We start from the raw sequence: 13,390 nt of genomic DNA, 5'->3' as shown, positions 1-13,390 counted from the left end.
ATCTGATTTCTCTCTGCTTCCGATACAATTTGCACTTCACTGTTAATTAACCTAAAATATCATATTAATTGATTCAACTTCCCTGTTCAGAAACCATCTAATATACCATGTGCCTATAGAAGAAGGTTGAAATTATTTAGTTTGACATTTCCAGACCCCTCAAAACTTACACTTAACCCGTCTGTACAACTTTATGCCCCTCTCCTCTTCTAATGGAGAACGCAATGGCACCCCACTCCAGTACTCTTGCCTGGAAAATCCCATGGACGGAGGAGCCTGGTAGGCTGCAGTCCACTGGGTCACGAAGAGTCGGACACGACTGAGTGACTTCACTTTCACTTTTCACTTTCATGCACTGGAGAAGGAAATGGCAACCCACTCCAGTGTTCTTGCCTGGAGAATCCCAGGGACAGGGGAGCCTGATGGGCTGCCATCCATGAGGTCGCACAGAGTTGGACACGACTGAAGCGACTTAGCAGCAATAGCAGCAGCTCTTCTAATAAATATTCTGTTCTAGCCAAACCTTGATTCCAACCTCCTGTTATTTTATCCTCATGATATTTTTCCCTCCTGCCATCCCCTGTTATGTGGCAAGACCTTTTTCCTTCTCTCAACAAAATTCACATCAAGTTCTCAGAAGTCTTTTTGAAACTCTTGAAACAAGAATTCAACAGAGTGACTTAAATAAAAATAGAAACTTTCTAGCTTAAGTAAATTAAATATACAAAGTAAAATAAACTTTAGGCAGAGTTATATCCAGAGGTTAATGATGTCATTTACTTTGAGATCACCTTGACTCTGTATGGCTTCGTGTGTTGATGTTGACTTCATTCTCAGGCTGGCTTCCTTCAGGACACCAAAACTGGCTGCATAAGGCCTTGTACTGGATTCAATCAGTTCAGTTCAGTTCAGTTCAGTCGCTCAGTCGTGTCCGATTCTTTGCGACCCCATTAATCGAGGCACGCCAGCTGCCTGTCCATCACCAACTCCCAGAGTTTAACCAAACTCATGTCGGTTGAGTTGGTGATGTCATCCAGCCATCTCAGCCTCTGTCGTCCTCTTCTCCTCCTGCCCCCAATCCCTCCCAGCATCAGAGTCTTTTCCAATGAGTCAACTCTTCGCATGAGGTGGCCAAAGTACTGGAGTTTCAGCTTCAGCATCAGTCCTTCCAAAGAAATTCCAGGGCTGATCTCCTTCAGAATGGACTGGTTGGATCTCCTTGCAGTCCAAGGGACTCTCAAGAGTCTTCACCAACACCACAGTTCAGAAGCATCAATTCTTCGGTGCTCAGCTTTCTTCACAGTCCAACTCTCACATCCATACATGACCACTGGAAAAACCAAAGCGTTGACTAGATGGACCTTTGTTGGCAAAGTAATGTCTCTGCTTTGAATATGCTATCTAGGTTGGTCATAACTTTCCTTCCAAGGAGTAAGCCTCTTTTAATTTCATGACTGCAATCACCATCTGCAGTGATTTTGGAGCCCCCCAAAATAAAGTCTGACACTGTTTCCCCTGTTTCCCCATCTATTTCCCATGAAGTGATGGGACCAGATGCCATGATCTTCGTTTTCTGAATGTTGAACTTTAAGCCAATTTTTTCACTCTCCTCTTTCACTTTCATCAAAAGGCTTTTTACTTCCTCTTCACTTTCTGCCATAAGGGTGGTATCATCTGCATATCTGAGATTATTGATATTTCTCCTGGCAATCTTGATTCCAGCTTGTGCTTCTTCCAGTTCAGCGTTTCTCACGATGTACTCTACATAGAAGTTAAATAAGCAGGGTGACAATATACAGCCTTGAAGTACTCCTTTTCCTATTTGGAACCAGTCTGTTGTTCCATGTCGAGTTCTAACTGTTGCTTCCTGACCTGCATATAGGTTTCTCAAGAGGCAGGTCAGGTGCTCTGGTCTTCCCATCTCTTTCAGAATTTTCCACAGTTTATTGTGATCCACACAGTCAAAGGCTTTGGCATAGTCAATAAAGCAGAAATAGATGTTTTTCTGGAACTCTCTTCCTTTTTCCATGATTCAGCGGATGTTGGCAATTTGATCTCTGGTTCCTCTGCCTTTTCTAAAACCAGCTTGAATATCTGGAAGTTCACAGTTCACGTATTGCTGAAGCCTGGCTTGGAGAATTTTGAGCATTACTTTACTAGCGTGTGAGATGAGTACAATTGTGTGGTAGTTTGAGCATTCTTTGGCATTGCCTTTCTTTGGGATTGGAATGAAAACAGACCTTTTCCAGTCCTGTGGCCACTGCTGAGTTTTCCAAATGTGCTGGCATATTGAGGCAGCACTTTCACAGCATCATCTTTCAGGATTTGAAATAGCTCCACTGGAATTCCATCACCTCCACTAGCTTTGTTCGTAGTGATGCTTTCTAAGGCCCACTTGACTTCACATTCCAGGATGTCTGGCTCTAGGTGAGTGATCACACCATTGTGATTATCTGGGTCGTGAAGATCTTTTTTGTACAGTTCTTCTGTGTATTCTTGCCACCTCTTCTTAATATCTTCTGCTTCTGTCAGGTCCATACCATTTCTGTCCTTTATCACGCCCATCTTTGCATGAAATGTTCCCTGGTATCTCTAATTTTTTTGAAGAGATCTCTAGTCTTTCCCATTCTAAACTCATGTCTACTGGGAATCAGTGAGTGTGACCTTATTTGGAAATAGGATCTCTGTTGGTGTAATCTCTGGTAGCTCAGATGATAAAGAATCTGCCTGCAATGCAGGAGACCCAGGTTTGATCCCTGGGTCAGGAACATCCTCTGGAGAACGAAACGGCAACTCACTCCAATATTCTTGCCTGGAGAATTCCACGGACAGCAGAGCCTAGCGGGCTATAATCCATGGGGTCGCAAAGAGTTGGACAAGACTGAGCAACTAACACACACAAACACCAGTGTAATCAAGTTAATATGAGGTCAAACTGAGTTTTAATAAAGGGGGTGGGGAGTATGTGGTTTTTCCCTAGAGCTTTCAAAAGGAGCACTGCTCTGTCAACACGTTCCTTGTGGACATCTAGCCTCCAGAACTGAGAGAATACATTTCTGTTTTAAGCCACCTAGTTCATGGTGCTCTGTTACAGCTGCCCTAGGAAAATGAACACAGCCCATCTCTGCTTACCTTCCATGCAGGGAAGTAGAAAAAGATATATCTGGTATTTCTCATGGGAAAGAAGCGTCTTTTCAGAAGCCTCAGCAGCTTTCTCTTGTCTCTTATCCCTGTGTCTGTCTGAATCAGTCATGGCATCCAGAGGTACTTGAAACCAATAGATTGTCTCTCCCATTTAAGTCACAAGGAGAATTTGCTGAGGGGGTATTCCTGCCCTTTCCCTACTCAAAAACAAACAAAAACAACCCACATAGCATTTAATTTATTTCCTTTGTTGGGAAAATATGGAAATGCATGCTAGCAAAGGAATCAGCTCCACTGTTGATAGCAATCTGCATGATTTTGGCTGGCAGTTACAGAAAATCTGACTCTATTATGGCTTAAACACTGAAGAAATGTACTCTCTAACAAAATAGGAGACCTAGTACTGTCTCACATAACAGGCAGTCTAGAAGCAGATCAAGCTCCAGGTGCAGTACAAGTGGGCCTCCTGCTCTGAATCTCACCTGTTCTCCAGTCTCAGCCTTCTTGCATGTGTCAGATTTGTCTTTGTGCTAGGGCTCCTCATGACGTTAAAATGACTGCTGGAAGCAACCAGGATGACGATCTTTTTCCTACACAGTAACAGAGAATAAAAATCTTATTCTCAATTGTGAAAGAAAAGTCCTTCCTTTTAGATTCAGTTCAGTCACTCAGTCATGCCCGACTCTTTGTGACCCCATGGACTTCAGCACGCCAGGCCTCCCTGTCCAACACCAACTCCCAGAGTTTACTCAAACTCATGTCCATTGAGTTGGTGATGCCACCCAACCATCTCATCCTCTGTCGTCCCCTTCTCCTCCGACCTTCAATCTTTCCCAGCATCAGGGTCTTTTCCAGTGAGTCAGTTCTTCTCATCAGGTGGCCAAAGTATTGGCATTTCAGCTTAGCATCAGTCTTTCCAATGGATATTCAGGACTGATTTTCTTTAGGATGGACTCGTTGGATCCTCTTGCTGTCCAAGGGACTCTTAAGAGTCTTCTCAAACACCACAGTTCAAAAGCATCAATTCTTCAGTGCTCAGCTTCCTTTATAGTCCAGCTCTCACATCCATACTTGACTACTGGAAAAACCATAGCTTTGACTAGATGGAGCTTTGTTGGCAAAGTAATGTCTCTGCTTTTTAATACGCTGCCTAGGTTGACCATAACTTTTCTTCCAAGGAGCAAGTGTCTTAATTTCATGGTTGCAGTCACCATCTGCAGTGATTTTGTAGCCCAAAAATATAAAGTCTGTCACTGTTTCCATTGTTTTCCCATCTATTTGCCATAAAATGATGGAACCAGATGCCATGATTGTAGTTTTCTGAATTTTGAGCTTTAAGCCAACTATTTCACTCTCCTCTTTCACTTTCATCAAGAGGTTCTTTAGTGGGATGACCCAGAGGGATGGTACAGGGAGGAAGGTGGGAGGGGGGTTCAGGATGGGGAACACGTGTACACCTGTGGCAGATTCATGTTGATGTATGGCAAAACCAATACAATATTGTAATTAGCCTCTAATTAAAATAAATAAATTTAAATTAAAAAAAGAGGCTGTTTAGTTCCTCTTCACTTTCTGCCATAAAGGTGGTGTCATCTGCATATCTGAGGTTATTGATATTTTTCCCGGCAATCTTGATTCCAGCTTGTGTTTCTTCCAGCCCAGCGTTTCTCATGATGTACTCTGCACATAAGTAAAATAAGCAGGGTGACAATATACAGCCTTGACAAACTCCATTTCCTATTTGGAACCAGTCTGTTGTTCCATGTCCAGTTCTAACTGTTGCTTCCTGATCTGCATACAGATTTCTCAGGAGGGAGGTCAGGTGGTCTGGTCTTCCCATCTCTTTCAGAATTTTCCACAGTTTATTGTGATCCACACAGTCAAAGGATTTGGCATAGTTAATAAAGCAGAAGTAAATATTTTTCTGGAACTCTCTTGCTTTTTCGATGATCCAATGGATGTTGGCAATTTGATCTCTGGTTCCTCTGCCTTTTCTAAATCCAGCTTGAACATCTGGAAGTTCATGGTTCATGTCCTATTGAAGCCTGACTTGGAGAATTTTGAGCATTACTTTGCCAGGGTGTGAGATGAGTGCAACTGTGCGGTAGTTTGAAAATTCTTTGGCATTGCCTTTCTTTGGGATTGGAATGAAAACTGACCTTTCCCAGTCCTGTGGCCACTGCTGAGTCTTCCAAATTTGCTGGCATATTGAGTGCAGCACTTTCACAGAATCATCTTTTAGGATTTTAAATAGCTCAACTGGAATACCATCATCTCCACTACTTTTTTCATAGTGATGCTTCCTAAGGTGCATTTCACTTTGCATTCCAGGATCTGGCTCTAGGTGAGTGATCACACCATCGTGATTATCCAGGTCACAAAGATCTTTTTTTTGTATAGCTCTTCTCTGTGGTGTTGGAGAAGACTCTTGAGAGTCCCTTGGACTGCAAGGAGATCCAACCAGTCCATTCTGAAGGAGATCAGTCCTGGGATTTCTTTGGAAGGAATGATGCTAAAGCTGAAACTCCAGTACTTTGGCCACCTCATGCGAAGAGTTGACTCATTGGAAAAGACTCTGATGCTGGGAGGGATTGGGGGCAAGAGGAGAAGGGGACGACAGAGGATGAGATGGCTGGATGGCATCACTGACTCGGTGGACGTGAGTCTGAGTGAACTCCGGGAGTTGGTGATGGACAGGGAGGCCTGGCGTGCTGTGATTCATGGGGTTGCAAAGAGTCGGACACGACTGAGCGACTGATCTGATCTGATCTGTGTATTCTTGCCACCTCTTCTTAATATCTTCTGCTTCTGTTAAGTCCATACCATTTCTGTCCTTTATTGTGCCCATCTTTGCATTAAAAGTTCCCTTAGTATCTCTAATTTTCTTGAAGAGATCTCTAGTCTTTCCCATTTTGTTATTTTCCTCTATTTCTTAGCACTGATCACTGAGGAAGGCTTTCTTATATCTCCTTGCTATTCTTTGGATCTCTGCATTCAAACAGGTATATCTTTCCTTTTCTCCTTTGCCTTTCACTTCTCCTCTTTTCATAGCTGTTTTTAAGGCCTCCTCAGACAAGCATTTTGCCTTTTTGCATTTGTTTTTCTTGGGGATGGTCTTGATCACTGTCCTCTGTACAATGTTACTCCATGCATGGTTCTTCAGGCACTCTATCAAATCTAATCCCTTGAATCTATTTGTCACTTCCACTGTATAGTCATAAGGGATTTGATTTAGGTCATACCTGAATGATCTAGTGGTTTTCCCTACTTTCTTCAATTTAAGTCTGAATTTGGCAATAAGGAGTTCATGATCTCAACCACAGTCAGCTCCCAGTCTTGTTTTCGCTGACTGTATAGAGCTTCTCCATCTTTGGCTGCAAAGAATGTAATCAATCTGATTTCAGTATTGACCACCTGGTGATGTCCATGTGTAGAGTCTTCTCTTGTGTTGCTGAAAGAAGATGTTTGCTATGACCAGTGCATTCTCTTGGCAAAACTGTTAGCCTTTGCCCTGCTTCATTCTGTACTCCGAGGCCCAATTTGCCCATTACTCCAGGTATTTCTTGACTTCCTACTTTTGCATTCCAGTCCCCTCTGATGAAAAGGACATCTTTTTTGGATGTTAGTTCTAGTAGGTCTTGTAGGTCCTCATAGAACTGTTCAATTTCAGCTTCTTTAGCATTATTGTTTGGGGCATAGACTTTGATTACTGTGATATTGAATGGTTTGCCTTGGAAACGAACAGAGATCATTCTTTCGTTTTTGAGATCGCATCGGTACTACATTTCAGACTCCTTTGTTGACTATGATGGCTACTCCATTTCTTCTAAGAGGGATTTTAGATTGACTGGCCCCATTTAGGTCTTGTTCCTAGACCAGTATCAATTACTGGGGAAAATGCCAGACACTGATGGGCATTAAGTTTAGTTCCCTGGACAAATCCTGGGGGAGGAGAAGAAGGAAGGGATACAATTACCATGATGCTTCATAGACTAATCAGGGGTCTCCCTTGGAGCTTAGGATAGAGTTTGCTTTCCCTAAGATATGTGTCCTGCATAGGAGAGGATTTCTGAAAAATATGCAAAGAAGGCTGAATGGATGGTGGTTAGGCAACAATATGTCCATCAAGGTATCCTTTCAAATGCAAATTGGATCCCACCTCCTCCATGAAGCCTCTCTAGACTAAGCTGAAACAAAGGCTCTCTGAGTTCCTTCAAGCACTTAATGTTCGCGTGGGTATTTCACACTTCCTTCTGTTTTTCATAATACTTTTATGTACATATTTCTAATCTGATCTAAATCCTTAAAATTAGAGTATGTGTTACTCTCCTCTGTGTATTGCAATATATTTCATGTATCACCTTGTCTGGAATAGTTTACGCTCAGTAAAATCTGTTGCCTATTTGAGTTACTTCTTATTTAAACATAAAGAACCAGGCAGCTTTGAAACTTAGCAACAGAAATATAGATTCAGTTCACTAATTCAGTTCTTCCTTATTCCTAATAGAAATCTCCCCCTGCTCATTATCTCTCAGGAGTCTTTCATGCAGACATATTTGTGATTCTCACCTTTGAATCTGTACTTAATAAAATGGTTAGATTTTTAACCTAATTAAATACTGAAAAAGCACTGATAATACATGGCTTGGCTAATATTTTGGGTGAGAATCTGAATAAGATACAAAAACCAAAGTAATAATAGAAGTTTCATTATGGAAGCTGAGTAAGGTGAAGGAAGACCTTTTCAATTGGGCAGAGATGTTTTCATCATTTTTTGCATTTTAATAATGAATCACAAATGTGCTTACCCATGTAAATGATAGACTTTTCAGCAGATGCTAGGTCTAATCTAGTAGTCATGCATGAAGGTTTTAAGAGTTCCATTACTCAACATTGTTTTATTAAATTTTTCTTATCTTTGTAAATGATTATACTATGTTCAGTAGCAGAATTTTTAAGAAGGATTTATCTAAAAATCTCGGTTATCTAGCATGGATTTTGATTGCAATTCATTAAGGGGATTATCAACACTTGGAAGATGTCTTGAGGATATCTGGAATTTTCCCTACAAATGAATTCCAGTATTTCTAATAGTTATTATTGTTATCATTAATAAGTATTATAATGTTCTGGTCTAGATACACAACCCAAAGTGATCAAAATGGTCAACCTTGTGTTTCAAGGAAATTTCATTTTTCAGACGATGAAAGTAAATAATTTAAATCCTTTATTTAAAAATAGAGTTGAAATAAAAACGTCAAGATGAAATCACCCTATTTTCCCTCTAAGAAGGAAATGGAGGCAAGAAAATTGGAGGCACATGCTCCTCACAAGCAAGGGTTTCCCAGGTGGCACTAGTGGCAGAGCACCTGCCTGCCAATGCAGGAGACTTAAGAGATGCACGATTGGTTCCTGGGTCAGGAAGATCCCTGAAGTAGGAAATGGCAACCCTCTCGTATTCTTGCCTGGAGAATCCCGTGGACAGAGGAGCCCGGCAGGCTACAGTCTATGGGATCGCACAGAGCTGGACACAACTGAGGCAACTCAGCACACACACTCCCAGCAACCTTCCTCTGGGTTGGTGGAGACATCAAAGGCTGCCTTAAGTGTGCAAGGGGATTACCACTCATCTCCTACTCTGAGTAAGTTTGGCCTCAACCTAGAGACTGTCACACAGAGTGAAGTAGTCAGAAAGAGAAAAATAAATATTGTATATTAACACATATATGTGGAATCTGAAAAAAAATTGGTATAGATGATCTTATTTATAAAGGAGAAATAAAGATACAGACATGAAGAACAAACATATAGACACCAAGGGGGAAGGAGGGCATGGGATGGATTGGGAGATTAAGACTGACATACATACAGTATTGATACTATGTATAGAATAGATAACTAATGAGAACCTACTCTATAGCTCAGGAAACTCTACTCAAAGCTCTGTGATGACCTAAATGGGAAGGATCCAAAAAAGAAGAAGTATGTGTTATGGCTGATTCACTTTGCTACAGCAGAAACTACAACGTCGTAAAGCAACTATACTCCAATAAAAGTAAACAAAAGAAGAAAGAATAATACTATGAAAATAGGCTTTAAAAAATTTCAGCCAAGAAGAAGTTGAGCTCTAATAGTGACTCAAATCTCTAGGAACATTTCACGTCTACTGGCCATACTCAAGTCACTAGACAGAGTGAGGAAGAATATGGTCAGAGGTTTCAACACCAAATCTTAGTTCTGAATTCTTCCAGGCGCATCTTTTCCCTCTTCCTTTCTAAGTAGGTATGTTTTTAACTCTTCTGTAGATCAACTTCAAGAGCTCTCGGGGGGGAGGCTAAAGGGAAAGGCAGGTGGAGAGCAGGTGTTTCAAAGAGAACAGGATACAAATAGTCGAACTTGGTTTGACAGGAAGTATTTCCAAGGCATAAGATTAAAAAAAAAAAATCCCCAATTTCCTGAAAAGAAGGTGGTTTGGGATAGTGAGGGTGGGGCTCTGGCAGTTACATACACCAAAGCCCTCCTTACCCAGCAGGCACAGCGTAGCAATGGGAGGTAGCAGCTGAGGGAGCCACGGCCTATCTGAGTCCAGACACCAAACACCAAACACACCAAACACCAGACACCAGACACACTTCTTACTGTGTGACCTTGAAATGTTACCTAACTTCGCCTAGATTCAATTTTCCTATCTATAAAATGACAGTGATAACAGGTCATTCTCAGCAGGGTGGTGGTGAAGGTTAAATGATCCAATCCATGTGAAACAGCTAGATAAAGGCCTGGACCATATTAAACATTCCTTGAATGTGAGCTACCATTGCAATTTCTAGGGGGAAACTGGTCTACTTGGGACCCACTCTTGATCCTCTGCCCCATGGCTCTTATCGAGCTGGGCAATATTCTACAGATAGAAGAGGCTGCTTCCCTGTGTCTCATCTTTTCACTGTCATTTTTGTCTAGAATGGTTTATTCTCAAAAGAAATGAAAGTAATAGTGTTTCCATTTATATTGTATTATCCTTATTTTCTTTAGTCCCTCAGAAATGCTCTGGCATTATCGAATTAGGCACATTCGAACTCATGTGCCATAGAACTAATCAAACTGAACCATATTTTGTTCCTTGATAATACCCTGGACTCTCATCCATTAATGTAACAGCTGCACTACTTTTAAAGGAGACTGAGAACGCACGCTGCAGACTTTCAGCACTCGGTAGCTGCAATCATGATTGTTTACTGAACACTCATACTCTGTATGTGTTATGTGGTTTAGCTTTCTAATGTCAACACTCATTCACTGTAGATAATCATGAGTCTGCAGCACAGAGAGGCAGCCCTGCTCAATTCAAAATCTTTTATTCTGGTTCAGCTTTCTAACTCTTTATCAACACTAAACTCTCATATCAAATTTCCGAATACATCTAATGAAAGAATCATTTGGAAACCTTTCCTCTTGAGTACCAAACTAGTATTTCAACATTGCATAACCTGCTAACAGTGGAGTGCTATTCGAAGTTTGTCATTATGTCTGAAACATACATCTGATGTGGCCTGTACATATAGATGTCCTCCTTGTTTGAGATGTGACTTACACTCTTATTTCCCCTGCATACAGTTCAGTCAGTTCAGTCACTCAGTTATGTCCAACTCTTTGCGACTGCTGGACTGCAGCACTCCAGGCTTCCCTGTCCATTACCAACTCCCAGAGCTTGCTCAAACTCATGTCCATCAAGTTAGTGATGCCATCCAACCATCTCATCCTCTGTTGTCTCCTTCTCCTCATGCCTTCAATCTTTCCCAGCATCAGGGTCTTTTTCAATGAATCAGTTCCTCATATCACATGGCCAAAGTATTAGAGCTTCAGCATCAATTCTTCCAATGAATATTCAGAGTTGATTTCCTTTAGGATTGACTAGTTTGATCTCCTTGCTGTCCGAGGGACCCTCAAGAGTCTTCTCCTGTATACAAATGTCCCCTAAAATGCAGGTGTAACACCAAACGCCTTCTCCCCTTTTCTCTAGGCTATGTCTTAATTCTAACAATATCTGCATGCATGACAAAGGAAAACTTCATCATTTACATACTCTTTGTAAATGATAGAAAACAGCTAATTATTTAGAAAACAGCTAATTATTATTTCTGACTAAGGTTTCAGATGCTTGACCCAGATCATATCTGTAGACCTCACTTTTTATCTGAATATTTTGGTGGATTCCACTTAGAGCATGTATTTATAAACATCATTCAAATAGTAAGAAAACTGAAACACAAGACCACCAAACTGTGGTACATTTAAAAGACTTAATATTCTGTTGACATATTTGGTTGAGAAAAAATTGTCTTCTAGCTTTTAAAATCTATTGGTAGTTACTACTGCTTATGTTGACCACTCTTAAAAAATGCTTTCCTTCTTTATTCTTAGCATAAATATGATATATGCTCATTCTAAGGGGTCAAACGGTCAAACAGAAAAATAGCCATGATAGTAGAAATCACTTGAAACCTACTCTCTGAAGACAGCCACCATTTGCATTTTGCTGAAAGCTTTAAGAGAGTGGAAAAGTTGGCTTAAAGCTCAATATTCAGAAAACTAAGATCATGGCATCCGGTCCCATCACTTCATGGCAAATAGATGGGAAACAGTGGAAACAGTGGCTGACTTTATTTTTCTGGGCTTCAAAATCACTGCGGATGGTGATTGCAGCCATGAAATTAAAAAACACTTGCTCCTTGGAAGGAAAGTTATGACCAACCTAGACAGCATATTAAAAAGCAGAGACATTACTTTGCCAATAAAGGTCCATCTAGTCAAGGCTATGGTTTTTCCAGTAGTCATGTATGGATGTGAGAGTTGGACTATAAAAAGGGCTGAGCACAGAAGAATTGATGCTTTTGAACTGTGGTGTTGGAGAAGACTCTTGAGAGTCCCTTGGACTGCAAGGAGATTCAGCCAGTCCATCCTAAAGGAGATCAGTCCTGGGTGTTCATTGGAGGGACTGATGTTGAAGCTGAAGCTCCAATGCTTTGGCCACCTGATACAGAGAGCTGACTCACTGGAAAAGACCCTGATGCTGGGAAAGATTGAAGGTGGGAGGAAAAGGGGATGACAGAGGATGAGATGGTTGGGTGGCATCACCGACAGAATGGATATGGGTTTGGGTGGACTCCAGGAGTTGGTGATGGGCAGGGAGGCCTGGTGTGCTGCGGTTCATGGGGTCACAAAGAGTTGGACACAACTGAGTGACTGAACTGAACTGAACTGAAAGCTTAAAATTATCTATGAATTTGTACACATAGATATAATTCTACATTACATCCTAGATCCTGGCTTTTCCAGTCAGGAGTGTTTGGACATTTTTCCATGCCAATAAACACATGACTCTGCATCTGTGATTCTCATTATGTCCTCTGTTCCCTTCCAGATAAGAGTAGAATGTAAAAGTTGAGTAGAATGTACAAGTGGAAGGATGTCGAAATAGGGAAAAGGGTTGAGAGACACTAATCTCCATCATCACAGCTCCTAATTTAACTTAATCCCTTCATGATTGATGTTTGTTTCCAGTATTTCACAATTATAAATGTGTTGGGTCCCAGCACAGAGACAGTTGTTTGAAAGGAGCTTGGGTCAGACCCACTTGCTGATCTTGGATAGCTTCCCAGAGAGGCAGGAGGCAACTGGAGCTCCCCCTAGAGATATAGATGCTGGTGGCAACCATTTCTGAGAGTTCATTCTACTACAAGGAACTGATGCCCACAAGTTCCACTGTGGAGTCCACCCTCTAACCTATTAGCACCAGGGCCTTGCCTGTCCAACAATGGGCAGGCACCAGTCCCCGACTCCCTGGGTTGAGCAGCCAGCCATGAGGGGACCCAGCCCCACCCTCAGAAGGTGAGCAGCCATTGCACAGACAGGGGGACAACTCTGTTTATCAGTGTACCAGAGCAGTCAGCCCATCACAACAGAAGAGCCCATGGAGCCCACACAGAGGGCAGAGTTGGGCATGACTGAGTGACTAAGCAACACTACAGCAAAGTGGAGATAAGCAATCTACTCAGTGAAGATTTTAAGGCAGTGGTAATAAAGATGCTCAAGAAACTCAGGACAAGTGTGGATGAATACAGCGAGAATTTTAACAAAGAGTTAGAAAATGTAGAGAAGAACCATACAGAATTGAAGAATACAATAACTGAAATGGAAACTAAGCATGAAGGAATCAACTGTCGATTAGAAGATACAGAGGAACAGA

This window comes from Bos mutus, chromosome 5, assembly GCF_027580195.1.
Source record: "Bos mutus isolate GX-2022 chromosome 5, NWIPB_WYAK_1.1, whole genome shotgun sequence".
In the NCBI taxonomy this organism is placed as follows: domain Eukaryota; kingdom Metazoa; phylum Chordata; class Mammalia; order Artiodactyla; family Bovidae; genus Bos; species Bos mutus.
The sequence above is the reverse complement of the archived record's forward strand: the minus strand, read 5'-3'. Positions refer to the sequence as shown.